Genomic DNA, 14,002 nt, shown 5'->3' with positions numbered 1-14,002 from the left:
TGAAGCTCAATCCCTCTACCAATAAGAGCTAACACACCGTATGTTTTCTTAACAACCCTATCAACCTGGGTTGCAACTTTCAGGGGTCTGTGTACATGGTCACTGAGATCTCTCTGCTCATTGACACTACCAACAATCTTACCATTAACCTAGTACTCTACATTTCTGTTGCTCCTTCAAAAGTGAATCACCTCACAGTTATCCACATTAAACTCCATTTGCCAACTCTGCAGCTTATCTGAGAAAAGGAACAGGAAGTGACTTCACCACAGGAAATGACATCACCAATTCAAAGAAATCCAAATATATAAATAGAAAGCAGGAATTTTCAGCATTGCTTAGCATGAGGTCCATTGAAGATGTTACCTAGTAAGGTAACAAAATGCCTGGAAATGAACCTTTCAGCTCAGCGAGCAAACCTACATCCACAGCTTTCTATCTCCCTCCGTAATCTGCAACATCCTTCGGCATTGTTCACAACTCCACCAACCTTTGTGCTATCTGCAAATTTACTAACTCATTCTTCTACACAGTCATCCAGGTCAGTGCCCCCAAAACAGATCCTTGCAGTACTCTGCTAGTAACTGAACTCCAGGGGAAACATTTCCCATCAACTATCACCCTCCTGTCTTCTTTCAGCTAGCCAATTTCTGATCCAAACCACCAAATCACCCTCAATCCCATGCCTATGTTTTTTGCAATAGCCTACTGTGGGCAACCTTATCAAATACTTTACTGAAATCCATATACACCACATCAACCACTTTACCCTCATCCACCTGTTTAGTCATATTCTCAATGAAGTTTTTAATATCATCAGGGGTCTGGACAGAGTAAGCAGTAAGGGGCTGTTCTGCTTCCAAAGGGATTAAGAACTGGAGGGCACAGTTTTGAAGTGTTCTGCAAAAGAAGCAAACATGAAGTAAGAAAAAACACAGGGTAATGGCAAATGGCAGGAGATTGGCACTGAGTTAAAATTCTCAGGGGCTGTGCAGCCATGATAAGCTGAATAGCCTCCTTCTGTTCTCTAACAGTTCTGAGATATAATAACTTATTTGGGTAAGCATTTCACTTTGTTATTCAACGTTATATTTGATTATTTATAATCAACCTATTTTGCTTTGGAAGTCTTTCTTTTCCAATATTTCCTTCACATTATCAAGTTCAACTCTCAAGCTTTTCTTTGCAACACTTTGTTGAATGAACCTTGTCCCAAAGAAACCAGTTATCCACATGGTATCCAATGGGTAGTTTTATTTTCTCAGATTGACCAATATATAGGATCTCTTTCAGAGTATTAGACAAGGATACTTACATATCAGTTGCTTCCACCAGTGCCAGTGTTTCAAAACACCTGAAATGTTTTAAATTAGTCTTTTTATTTTCTTAGCTTCTAAGGCAAATGGATGTTTATTATTTTTTTCCACCAAGAATAAGATAAAGGTTACAATATAAGAATATCCATCTGGAAGATTGACATATAAAGTAACACTGTAAAGTATCATTAAAGATTGAAAGATTGGCATCCTTAAGGTGACTAATCTCATATCTTCATGATTATCCAAGGTTGGAAATTTGTGTGTACCTTTCTGTGGATTTAATTTCTTCCATGAGTAATTTACTTGCAAAACCTCCTTGGCCATAGCGCATTTTATCATGATACTCAGGTCCAGTATTGCACCACAGGCATTGGGTCTGATTTCAGTACACAACTAGTAAAAGGATCTTCATTCTGTTCTGTTCCTACTTATATGACTGATATAGCCTAAGAAAGAACGTTGATCCAAGGTCACCCACAACATATTCTGATTGATATGTAATCCTATATAAATAAATGGCACATGGAGCCTGAATAGCAATCTGGGTGGCACAGTGGTTAGCACTGCTACCTCACAGCGCCAGAGACCTGGGTTCAATTCCCATCTCAGGCAACTGTCTGTGTGGAGTTTACATGTTCTCCGGGTGCTCTGGCTTCCTCCCACAGTCCAAATCTGTGCAGGTTAGGTGAATTGGCCATGCTAAATTGCCCATAATGTTATGTGAAGGGATATATGTAGGGGGATGGACTTGGGTGGGTTGCTCTTCAGAGGGTTGGTGTGGACTTGTTGGGCCGAAGGGCCTGTTTCCACACTGTAAGTAATCGAATCTTAAACCTTTTTTTACTTTATGCCTCACACATTCCTTGCTCAGTCTGGCGTGCCAGCCTCCCAGCTTGATGAGGTGGACTTTCAGCCCAGCACGGTGGACCTTTGACCCAGCACGGTGGACTTTCAGCCCAGCACGATGGGCCTTCGACCCAGCACAATGGACTTTCAGCCCAGCACGGTGGACTTTTGACCCCACACGATGGACTTTCAGCCCGGCACAGTGGACTTTTGGCTGGTACTGTGCATTTTCAACCTTGCACGATGAACTTTCTGCCCAGCACGATGGACTTTCAACCCAGCACAGTGGACTTTCGGCCAATCACGGTGGACTTTCAACCCAGCACGGTGGACTTTCGGCCCAGCACGATGGACTTTCAGTCCAGCACGATGGACTTTCAACCAGTCACGGTGGACTTTCGGCCAGTCAAAGCAGTTTTTTTGGCCCAGAGTGGCGGACTCTTGGCCTGCCGTGACAATCTTTTGGTGGTCCACTGTAGCAATATCTCCGTTTGGCATGGTGGTCTTTTGGCAGTATGCGGCAGTCTTTCAGCTTAGCATGGCCTCAGCATGGACCTCCGGTCTTGAGATGATTCCTTGAAGTGCAGTCCCACTTTGGCTAAGCACTATAATTAAGCACTTCTAATTAAAGCTAAAAAGTTCTGCAATGTGTAACTTTTAATCTTATTCTCTATGTTTTACACTATACTATACTTACTGCAATGTTTAACTTTTAATTTTGTTCTTTCTTTCTACCTTGTTCTTAAGATTCTCTGCCAGATGTGTGGCAACATTATACACTTTTCACTGTACTCCTGTACTTTTGTACTTGAGTACATGCAACAATCAAATCAAAATCAAATCAAATCAAATATTCAGTATTAATGATGTCAACTTTAAACTTTTTAAAAATTTTCTCGATCATATGTTGCTTGAACTTTGCAGAACCTCCCCACAGAAATTCATCAATATGCATCATAAAGATGCCTGCTAATTTCTCCTTGTGATGCCAATAAAACATGGCTGGGACTACTTTTGATTGAATATACAGTCAGTTCTGTTATATTGTGATAGTTCTGTTCTCGTGCAATCCTGTGTTATGAGAAAATAGCAGCACGATTTAAACTAAGGGTCTGGAATCACATTATAACCTATATATGCTTCAAAAGTTTGTGCTTTAGAAACAATTATAGCAAATTTGCATTAATGAAGCACACACTACAGCAGAACCACCTGTAATTCACTTCCAGCAGGATTGATCTAATTGAGAAATACTATACCTTGATGCATCATCCAACAGTTTCCCTATCTTATCGCTAACTCTTTAGGTGGTTTCAAATACCTTCTGTTTAAAACTTTTTCTTTGCATAAATTTAGGAACAATTTACATTCTGAGGAATATGTCATTAAAATTGTTAATACAAACCACAGGCTTTTCTTTAAAGTTGTACAGGAAATTAACACTTATATAGTGATCACCAAGCCTCTCTTCAAAACCCAAGCCACATTTAACCTTGTATCTAAAGTCAGGGAGCATTTTTCTCTACATACTAATACAGCTGGCTATTCTCTATCTGACATCTCAGTGTGTATTCAAATTCTGTCCAGCTTTCCAATTCGTACAGTTTGGCAACTTTTATCAACTTAACTTCTAATTTTTCAGTATGCACTAAAAGCTGTATTCCTGATGAAGGGCTTTTGCCCGAAACGTCAATTTTCCTGCTCCTCGGATGCTGCCTGAACTGCTGTGCTTTTCCAGCACCACTCTAATCTAGACTAAAAGCTCAAACTCAAGAGATTTTACTTCTTGTGGTATTTGTAATCCATTGCATTGTGCTTGTTCATAGAATTGTTGAGGCATAGAATCATACAGTATAGAAAATGCCATTTGGCTCATCAAGTCTATGCTGATGAAACCTTCTCTAAATCTACATTAGTCCCTCTTTCCAACACTTGAGTCATAGGCTTGAATGTTATGATATTTTAAGTGCTTATCCAAGTACATTTAAAAGATTGCGAGGTAGTCAGGCAGTGTATTCCAGATTCCCACCATCAACTTTTTTTCTTCAAACCACCTGTAATCTTCCTTACCTTCACCTCAAAGTTATTCCCTTCAATTAAAGGATCAGCTGCTTTTAATCCACCCTGTCCATGCCCTTCATAATCTTATATACCTCACTCAGGTTTCCAATCAGTCTTCAATGCTCCTAAGATAACAAATCGAGCTTATCCATCTTCTCTTCACAGCTAAACTGTTCCATCCCAAGCAACATCCTGACTAAACTTCTCTGCACTTTCTCCAGTGCAATCAGAGCCTTTCTTCAGTGAGGTGACCATAATGGCACACAGTATTCCAGCTGTGATCTAATCAAATTTCTGTATAAGTCCAACATGACCTCCCTGCTCTTATAACCTATGCCATGACTGATAAAGGCAAGTGTCCCATATGCCTTCCTAATTACCATGTTAACGTGTCCTGCCACCTTCAGGGATTTGTGAACAAGCATCCCAATATCCCTCTGTTCCTGTGAGCTTCCTGTTGTCCTGTCATTCTTGCTCTTGTCAAGCTATGACCTTTACTCAGCGGTCTCATTTTGGATATTACTATGATCAGAATTCCTTTCGCAAATCTATGGGTTTTGTTCACTTCCAGGTCCCATTTCTGAACCTCTACTGCATTTTCTGGCCTTCCACACCTATACCTTATTTTGCTAATCAGTCATTTTAACTTCTGCACCTCATCTTGCATATTTATTTGTAATTTGCATAGGTGGGTGGCTTTCCTGCTCTCACCATTATAGTGGCATCCCTCCATTTACTGGCAACTTTTTGAATCTGTTACTTTATGGTGACATTGTGTTGTTGCTTAGAGGTCTTTATAGTCCTAATCAGTGCTAACTTGTTAAATAGTCAGCCCTTCATCTATGTTACATATGTGTTTGTTTCCAATATTTGGGCACTTGATGTTTCTTTTCCCTTCTCTTGACCTGTCTCATGTTATTACACACTTCTGGAGCTCATGGGACTTGAACCCCAGTCTTCTGGCTCAAAGTTAGGGACAATACCACTGCACCACAACAGTCCTATCATCTGCCTTGATCTGCTGCTCATATGTCGACAATATGTGTATGTGAAATGCATGGTTCATCAATATCTATTAATTGTTCAACTTCTATAAATATTTAATCAGTGCTACTTAACCCTGAGGAATGCACCCCTAGCAATCTAATTGCCATGTTGTAAAATTACTGTTTTCCAACACTACATATAACCTTTCCACTCTTTCTGCTCTTCTCTTTTGTTAAATGCCATGTATCTGGCATTAATATTTATTATAACCTTTCAGAATGCTATAAGGCTTGCTGAATTTTCTCTGAAATCTCAGCCTCAATTATAGCCTTTCTTTATGCATACAGGACATTCAATTGCTCAGATGAGGCTAACTGTAATTCTTTTATAAAGATGAGGGATGATCAGTCATAACTAAGGAACTTTTGTATTCCTCCAGAAAGTGAATTGATATGGACTATAGGCCATACAATTTGCAAGAAGTTATTCATATGGACTGGCCATGACAGAGCACATTTTAGTTCACTTGGTTGGTTAGATGGTTGGGAGAAAGTGAGGACTGCAGATGCTGGAGATCAGAGTCAAAAGGTGTGGCGCTAGAAAAGCACAACAGGTCAGGTAGCATCCGAGGAGCAGGAGAATCAATGTTTTGGGCATAAACTCTTCATCAGGAATGTGGTGGGGTGGGTGCCCAAGGAGGCTGAGAGATAAATGGGAGGGGGTGGGGCTGGGGGGGGAGTTAGCTAGGAAGGTGATAGGTAGATAAAGGTGAGGGGATGATGGTGATAGGTCAGAGCACAGAGTGGAGAGGATAAGTGGGAAGGAAGATGGACAGGTAGGACAGTTCAAGAGGATGGTGCCGGGTTGGAGGGTTGGATCTGGATTAAGATGGGGGGGTGATGAGATGAGGAAACTGATGAAATTGACATTGATCCCGTGTGGTTGGGGGGTCCCAATGCGGGAGATGAGGTGCTCTTCTTCCAGGCGTCGGGTGGCTAGGTTTTGGCAGTGAGGAGGCCCTGGACTTACATATCCTTGGCAGATTGGGACGGAGAGTTGAATTGGTCGGTCACAGGGTGATGGAGTTGTTTAGTGCGTGTGTCCTGGAGATTTTCACTAAAATGTTCTGCAAGTTGGTGTCCTGTTTCCCTAATGTAGACAACACCACATTGAGAGCAACGGACACAGTAGATGAGATGTTTGGATGTGCAGGAAATTCTCTGCCAGATGTGGAAGGATCTTTTGGGGCCGTGGCTGAAGGTGAGGGGAGAGGTGTAGGTGTAGGTTTTATACCTTTTGCAGTGGCAAGGGAATTTGCCAGGAATGGAGAGTGGATTGGTGGGGGGACGCGTGGACCTAACAAGGGAGTCGCAGAGGGAATGATCTCTGCAGAATGCTGATAGGGATCGGGAGTAAAATATATCTGGTGGTGGGGTCTAACTGTAGGTGGTAGAAATAGCAGAGGAAGATGTGTTGTACCTGGAGATTGGTGGGATGGAGGGTGAGGACTGGGGATGATTCCATCCTTGTTGCGATTGGTGGAGTGGAGTTCAAGGGCAGAGGTGCAGGAAGTGGAGGAGGTATGCTGGAGGGCATTGTTGACTATATGGGAGGGGAAATTGAGGTCCTTGAAGCAAGAGGCCATGTGGGATGTTCTGGAGTGGAATTGCTCCTCCTGGGAGCAAATGCAGCGCAGGTGGAGGAATTGGGAGGAAGGGATGGCGGTTTTACAAGGTGGGTGTTGGGTGGAGGTGTAGTCCAGGTAGCTGTGGGAGTCGGTGGGTTTGAAGTAGATGTTTGTGTTGAGTCGATTGCATGAAATGGAGATGGAGAGGTCCAGGAAGGGGAGGGAGGTGTCCAAGATGCTCCAGGTGAACTTGAGGTCAGGGTGGAAGGTGTTTGTGAAGTCGATGGGAGCGTGAGGTGGCACAGATGCAATCATCAATTATTTCTTTCACAAATTTATTTATAAAGAGACTTCCTGCTGCCGTATCCATCACTACAATGTTCATATTCTCACAAATCTTTAAATTCATTGTCAGTGAGCAAGTTAGTCAATGGCCCCAGTTTAGTATTGATTCATTTCTGCATTATTCATTCAAAATCTCTAATTCTTTTGTTGTTAAATATTATGGTAAACTGGCTAATTCCAGTTGCTAGTTCTCAGAGTTACAAGATAAAGGGCAGAATCTTATAGGAGTCTGAGCGAGATGGCGAGATTTGTGGCGGAATCAAATGCAAAATCTGGTGAGGCCAATTTCGATGTCAGGGGTATCTCACCCCATCTTTTATCATTTTGATAAAGTGACAAGTTTCTTGCTCGCAGCAACAAGCTGCCAATTAAGGTGGATCAATACTTGTTATTGGCCCAACTCATCTCATGAGAACTGTATTCTGTTTACATCTTACTAAATTAGCCAAACAAACTAGATATTAAGAAAACTTGAGATGGAAATCAGAGTGAGTGCTGACCAATTCAGTACACAGTTTGCTCCGAATGATCTCCATGTTGGATACTGTGTACCAACATTTCAGGGCATTCACCATAGGCACCAGCCACACACACATCACATCCATGGACACTGGCATTTGATTTGTCAGCCTGTAAGAACGTTCAGGACATTTTCCTAATCCACTTACGGCTGCTTCTGCACTTCAATGCTGCATCACTCACCCAGTTTGACCTGAACTGGATACGTGCAGAATCTCTGTCTTGCCCTGCCTAGCCTTTTGCACTCTAACCCTTTAGCCAGAGACATCAGGCTCATGGTACTTCTGTCTTGTCTTGCCATTTAGCACATACACAAAAACATGAAACTTGCCATAGCCATGAGCAGGCCTCAGTCAAGTAAAGGGAAATAACCTCGGGTCAGAGGGTCCTGGTACAGTCATTCAAGGGCAGCCTCTAATACCAATCCAGGAGACACTCATAAATCATCTCTTCCAGGGTGGTCAGAGCCAGGGTATTCTCATGTAAATGATGAGGAGCTGAATGTCAGGCAGCTTACCATTATTTTCAGTTTTTTTTTCCCTTTTGCGTTTTTTTTTCTGAATGAGACAAAAGCTCGTATTAAGGTAAGTGAAAGGGTTGGTACAACTGTTACTTGGTGCAGTTGGAGAAGTATTGGCAACAGAGACTGCTCTCACCCAGTTAACAATCTTACACCAGGCTGGCATGGATGAGGGCAGTGGTCATGTATCATGGCTTCATCTGCTGGCTTTGTCTTGCCTCTGCAACACTCTCTCCAGCAGGGCCTCCAGTTTGCTGCTCAGAAAAAAAAGGGTGATAATATCTCCCTTCTGCCACATCTAGCACAAATCTCAACAACTCTGCATGCAGCTCCAGGCTGATTGGCTTTTAAAGAAGGCACATTTTAGTGGACACCTGTGAATTCCAGGACGTCAGCTAAATGGAAACTTATTCTGGAATGAGACTTGGTGAGATTGGGTCAGATTCCGATGTGATAAATGCCATGGTATGGGAGAACTAGTAAGCTGGTAAGATACAGTGAGAAAACGCATTAGGCCTCTTCACAAAAAAAATTAAAACCAACTCATACTAAGACATAGAAGTAAGAATCAGCCCAAAATGATTTTCTTTCCTTATTCCACAGCTTAAAGTCCATTGCCATAAGCTCTCAATCATGGAAGCCTCACTACACACTGTGATGGTTTCCTTCTACATGCTTTGCTTATATCACATTTATCACAATCTCTTCTGTAGGTTTAGTTTGCATGTTGTCCTTAATCTTGTGTCATTCAGACAGTTTTTAAAATTTTAGTGAAGATGCAGGGGCAAAATATCAATGTATAAGACAATCAGCCTGTTTTTCTTTTCAGCTATGAATTTGAAAACACTTCTTTGAGAGAAATTAGACCTCATTAAGGAAATACAGTATTGTCCAGATTGCATAAACTGTAAATCCACTGACTTCCCAAAAACAACTGCCTTTTCATGTTCCATTTCCAGCTTTGTTTGAGCTTTTATCATAGGCAATCTTATTTCTTGTTACTGAAGTGGGAGATGGCACGGTGACACTCAGCACATGGACACTCAAGATGGTCACTGAGCCATAAGTTGGTCACTTCACACACTAGATGGCCACTTGACCACAATATGGAGAAAGATAGCAGAGCAAACACAGACACTGCCTGGGGCTACCAGAATGCCAGCACAATGCACTCACAATCTAGTTGATTAATTTAAGGTGGGTGGGGGAAAGAATACACGAGTAGCATATACTGCCCACCGAAGTGTCTGGGTCCAGCCAACACCTTTCATAGAAATACTAATCATCTGATATGGACTCAATACAGACTGATAATAGAGCCACAGAGTCATAGAGTTGTACCACATGGAAACAGACCCTTCAGTCCAACCCATCCATACTGACCAGATGTCCCAACCCAATCTAGTTCCATCTGCCAGCATCCAACCCATATACATCCAAATCCTTCCTATTCATATACCCATCCAGATGCCTTTTAAATGTTGCAATTGTACTAGTCTCCACCACTTTCACTGGCAGTTCATTCCATACATGTACCATCCTCTGTGTGAAAAAGTTATCCAGTAGGTCTCTTTTATATCTTTCCCCTCTCATCCTAAACCTATGGTCTCTAGTTATGGACTCCCCCACCCCAGGGAAAAGTCTTTGTCTATTTATCCTATCCATGCCCCTCATGATTTTATAAACTACTATAAGGTCATCCCTCAGCTTCCGACGCTCCAGGGAAAACAGCCTCAGCCTGTTCAGCCTCTCCCTATAGCTCAAATCCTCCAACCCTGGCAGCATCATTGTAAATCTTTTTTGAACCCTTTCAAGTTTCACAACATCCCTCCGATAGGAAAGAGACCAGAACTGCATGCAATATTCCAACAGTGGCCTAACCAATGTCCTGTACAGCCGCAACATGATCTCCCAACTCCTGTACTCAGTACTCTGCCCAATAAAGGAAAGCATACCAAACGCCTTCTTCACGATCCTATCTACCTGTGACTCCACTTTCAAGGAGCTACAAACCTGTGTTCCAAGGTCTCTTTGTTCAGCAATATTCCCTAGGACCTTACCATTAAGTGTATAAGTTCTGCTAAGATTTGCTTTCCCAAAATGCAGTGCCTCTCATTTATCTGAATTAAACTCCATCTGCCACTTCTCAGCTCATTGGTCCATCTGACCAAGATCCCATTGTAATCTGAGGCAACCCTCTTTGCTGTCCACTACACTTCCAATTTTGGTGTCATCTGCAAACTTACTAACTGTACCTCTTATGCTCACATCCAAATCATTTATATAAATGATGAAAAGAAGTAGACCCAGCACTGATCATTGTGGCACACCACTTGGTCACAGGCCTCCAGTCTGAAAAACATCCCTCCACCACTACCCTCTGTCCTCTACCTTTGAGCAAGTTCTGTATCCACATGGTTAGTGCTCCCTGTATTCTGAGAGATCTAACCTTGCTAATCAGTCTCCCATGCCAGGGCTGTAGTAATCGTCCTTCTCAGGAAGAGCGATTAGCACCCATTACTACAGTGATGGACTTCTGTGCAGACATTGAAACTGACAATGTCTGTATTGAAACTGACAACGACTGCTCTGAAGTTAACAAAGACTGCACTGGAACTGACAGTGACTGCACCGAAACTATTCATGATTCTGCAATGTTTACAATAAACAAACTATGTTACAAACACAATAGCCCCATCACTGACCTATTACATCACAAAATGTATAAAAGTATCTTGACATGTGCTCCAGGTTGAGAGAAGACTCGCAGCTGACCACTGTGTCTTTCTCTCCTCGGAGCTCTGGTATTTCCTTGAACAATAAACTCTGTCATTGAATCCCGACTCTGACTCTGAGGCTGGTGATTTCCCCCATAACACAACAGTTGTGCTGATAGTACAGCTTACCACCATTATTTTACATGGAGTTGCCATTCTTTTCAAGTGTGTTGTTACCCCTAAACTTGAAACATGTGGAATTCTCAAATTCTGTGGCCTGACTTTGATCCTTATTAGTTTATGAATTTAGGTAACATTTTAACCAATGTATTCTATACACTGTGGATGTGTATCCACTGTCCAACACTGCACAAATGAATGAATCTGCAACTAAAACATTCATTACCATGCTGATATTTCCTGCAACCAGGAGAATTTTATTTTCCTGACAGTGTTTCTAACTTCTTATGAATCTTCTGTGTTGTGCATCGTTCTGTAAAATTTGTTACTCTGTTTTGCATAATTCATTACATAATGATATTTAGAGTTACATTTGAAACGCTTGTTGAACATACCATGGGAATCTTAGGGTTCATTCCTCTATAATACTTCCCTAATTCCTTCCACCTGTCATGGTGTCAAAAGTGTCTCTATTCAATCCTTCTCGTTATAATTCTTCTTTTGCACTGACCTTGCTCCCCTCATGTGGATGGTCTTGAAATATGATTAACATTAACTTCCATTTTTGTGTGTGACTGCTGAATGCCCTATTTGAGTCAGGAAGTTACCAGAATTGATTATTTTCCCAGAAATCTTTTCAGGCTTCTGACAAAGGTACCTTTCTTTCTGAAAATCCAGTTAATACTAACAGCATATCCATTCTGACACCTTAATTCCACTGAATAAATTAAAGGTAAGTACTGTGTTAGGAATCTTCAAACGTAAATTTTGCATTCTTGAATGTAGCCTCAAAAAATCCATGATATATTTGTCTATAGAATAATCATTCAGCTTTCAATACCTATCAAAGACTAACCATGCTTTGTATGTATTTAATAGATCATAATTTTTATAAACATTGTCCATAAATGTTAATAGAATTTCAAAATTTTCCTCAGTGTCCAAATGTTGATCTACATCTCTGAAAATATTTTACACATAATCCTGCTTGTAGTTGCAATTGATAGTGCCAAGTTCATACCTTATGTTTTTCTTTTGATGAAGATGTAATCTGTTTTCACATCCATTTCATTTTTCCACTGATTGCAAAGTGCAGCATTCAGAATAATATCCTAACAATTTTACCATTGGTTTCAGGCATCCTTCTCCAAAGTAATTACAAATACAATCTTCTTTGGATCGGTGCAGGCTTGGAGGGCCGAAGGGTCTGTTCGTGTACTGTAATTTTCTTTACTTTTTGTTCTCAATAATGGAAATCTTTATTTCAATTATTACCCTTAGACTCCATATTCACTACCACTGTTAATATATTCTATAATGGCTAATAAAACAAAAAACTTCGAAAACTGTTTGTCCAACACCTCTCTTTCCTAGTTGTAACTATTTCTCTTTATATATGTAAACAGCAATTATTCAATAATAGCTATTACTTGTTTCTCTGATAACTGTAACTACTTATATTATCAGGTAAGAGTTCTTCATTATTTGAAATTACTTTATTTCAGATTTTAGAATATCAGTCAACACAGATAAGACTTGCCTTCCACTGGTTTGAAGATTAAATTATTGTGTTACAGTGCCCTCATCTCTACAGACTGAACTCTGGTAATGATATTTTTTAATGGCAGTACATGTCAAGTCTTTAAATTAGTTGTTCCATATCAGTTTATTGCATAACCCTGGGAAAAGACATATTAACATTCAGTGCTGTAACCTGACATCTTAAATGCATGATTAAAAATTTAAAATGAAAGTTTATTAAATAATTTCACTAAAATTAAACATGTTTAATAATAATTTACCAGTAAATGATGCTACTCATTTATTCAGTCTTTTGTTAATGACATAGCCCGAGTTATTACATCCAGCTGAGCTTTTTTGGTTCAGGTAAAAAAGGAAAAATATGAAGCAAGTTTAGATAATTCTGCAATTTCATAAACGATTGATTGTACATAAATCAGTAGGTTTTCTCTTTCCAGAGAATCACTGACCTCTCATGTTATATCCAGCTGTCCCTTTTTTGTAATTTGCTCATGTGTTGTCAGTATCGCTGGTTAGACCAATATTTATAGCCAATTCATAACTACCCCAGAGAAGGCGCTGGTGAGCTGCCTTTTGAAGTCCCAGTTTAGAAACTCCCACAGTGCTGTTAGGAAAGCACTTCAAGGATTTTGACCCTGCGACAGAGAGGGAAAGGCAATATTATTCCAAGGCAGGACAGCGTGTAATGCAATGGGGAACTTAAAGGTTGTGCCTTGTTTCTTTAAAGCGGCCTGTAATGAAAATGTAATTTTCTTTTTGTGGTCATGTTGATTGGTGTAGCTAAAGTAATTGGTCAGAACATTAATTAATTCATAAGCTTCAATGTAAAATCAAATTAGCCAGCTTGTAAAAGAAATAGACTGCAGAGATCCCAGTAGAAGTGTGCTGGGCTCATTATCTAGAAATTGACAGATCAAAATCATCTGCTATTTACATTCTAATGGTCTTGAAGAGCAGTGGTAGTGTACCTACGTCTAGACCAGGAGGAGGTACAGGTTTAGATCCTGCCTCTCCCAGAGGAATTTCAAAGCAGTTTGATTAAACAAACCAAAAATATAATTTTCACAGTTATCTCACAGTTATTTCACAGGAGATTTTTCTTAAAATTACTGTTATAGTTACATCTGAAGATTATTTTTCTTGAGTAATCTTAAATATTTAAAACATAAAAGAAAGTTTAAAACAGAAAAAAATTGGAAATTTGTGACAATCTAATTTGAATGTGATGATACAGATGGCTGAAATTCTAATAATTCAACCAAACAACTTTCTCATTACTAGTTAACAAATGTAGCATTAAAACAATTCCAAAATAAATTACCTTAAAATATTAATAGAC

General features: G+C 40.3%; 2 long non-coding RNA genes across 2 annotated transcripts in view; one reads left to right on the top strand and one right to left on the bottom strand.

Annotated features, from left to right (window-relative positions):
• The window catches only part of LOC140462967 (uncharacterized), a 55,353-nt gene extending 42,185 nt beyond the window's left edge, over positions 1 to 13,168 (bottom strand). Inside the window, exon 1 of the long non-coding RNA XR_011954565.1 lies at positions 13,113 to 13,168. This is a non-coding gene — a long non-coding RNA (uncharacterized lncRNA). The remainder of the gene's footprint in view (positions 1 to 13,112) is intronic.
• LOC140462966 (uncharacterized) overlaps positions 1 to 14,002 on the top strand; it is a 103,603-nt gene that overhangs the window by 74,272 nt on the left and 15,329 nt on the right. The gene's annotated exons all lie outside the window — the stretch shown is intronic.

The sequence above is a fragment of the Chiloscyllium punctatum genome, chromosome 37 (assembly GCF_047496795.1).
Source record: "Chiloscyllium punctatum isolate Juve2018m chromosome 37, sChiPun1.3, whole genome shotgun sequence".
Taxonomy (NCBI): domain Eukaryota; kingdom Metazoa; phylum Chordata; class Chondrichthyes; order Orectolobiformes; family Hemiscylliidae; genus Chiloscyllium; species Chiloscyllium punctatum.
The sequence above is the reverse complement of the archived record's forward strand: the minus strand, read 5'-3'. Positions and strand labels throughout refer to the sequence as shown.